The following is a 1415-nucleotide window of genomic DNA, read 5'->3' on the forward strand; positions in this document are numbered from 1 at the left end:
AAGTGAAGTAGGAATGTGAGGTGCTCAGTCCTGTCCACAGTGTTGTCATGGCACTTTAAAATTAAAATGTACTATGGGTGAGGCAACTATCTTGAAAATACTGGCTACAAATTGCCTGTGCTGGCTGCCTAATCCTGTCATTTAGCTTATGTTTGAGTTTCAGTCTGCTGAATGGGAGGATGATGAATCAACACTTTAAAAAATATGTGTAGCAACAATGGGAAATGGGCACAACTGTCCATAAGCTTCAGACAAGCAGTAATTTAGGAAAGTGAAGATGCTATGGAGATGAGGATGTAGCCCCCCACCCCACACCTAAAGAGCACCCATTTTCACTCAGAAAACTTTAATGACAGTGTTACACCACAGGAGGGTGAAAACTGCAGGGGTAGTGGCCCCGGTGCAGCCACAACGCCTGCCAAGTTTCAAAAAGATCGGTACAGGGGTTTGGGGGGAACTGCACCTCCAGCTGCTGACAGGCAAAACTCGTGACATAAATGACCCTCTGTGTGTTAAGGCGCAGCGGGCTGAAAACTGCAAGGATGGTAGCCCCTGCTGCGGCCACGAAGCCTGCCTATTTTCAAGCAGATAAGTGCAGGGGTTTGTGGGGGAACTGCACCTCAAGCTGCAGACAAGCAAAACTCGTGACACGGGTGACACTGTGTGTGTTAAGGCACAGCAGGGTGAAAACTGCAGGGATGGTAGCCCCTGTTGTGGCCATAGAGCCTGACAGCTGTTGAGGAGATAGATGCAGGGGGTTCTGGGGCCCTGCACTCCTAGCTGCTGACAGGCAAAACTCATGACATGGGTGCTTGTGCAACTGGCTGTGTCTGTCAGTTGTACAATCATGATTCACTCAGGGACCAGCTCACTACACAGTAGCTAGGTAATGTAACCATTTAATTAACAATAATTAACACCTACAAAACCACAGACAAGGGAGAGGAAATAATCAATACAGACAATCAACTGCCCCAAGGCAGACACAGTCAGTTGCAAAAGCACCCATGTCAAGAGTTTTGCCTGTCAGCAGCTAGAGGTGCAGGGCCCCAGAACCCCCCTGCACCCATCTCCTCAACAGCTAGCAGGCTTTGTGGCCACAGCAGGGGCTATCACCCCTGAAGCTTTCACCCTGCTGCGCCTTAACACACAGAGTATCACCCATGTCACGAGTTTTGCTTGTCTTCAGCTTGAGGTCCAGCTTCCCCCAAACTCCAGCACTTATCTCCTTGAAACCTGGCAGGCTTTGTGGCCTGAGCAGGGGCCACCACCCCTGCAGTTTTCACTCTGCTGCTCCTTAACACACACAGGGTCATCTATGTCACAAGTTTTGCCAGTGAGCAGCTTGAGGTGCAGTTCCACTTCTGTAAGTTTCATCCAAATGAGACAAAAAACAACAAAGTTATAGATATGTC

Source organism: Gavialis gangeticus, unplaced genomic scaffold (assembly GCF_001723915.1).
Source record: "Gavialis gangeticus isolate Ggan-Ray unplaced genomic scaffold, GavGan_comp1, whole genome shotgun sequence".
NCBI lineage: Eukaryota > Metazoa > Chordata > Crocodylia > Gavialidae > Gavialis > Gavialis gangeticus.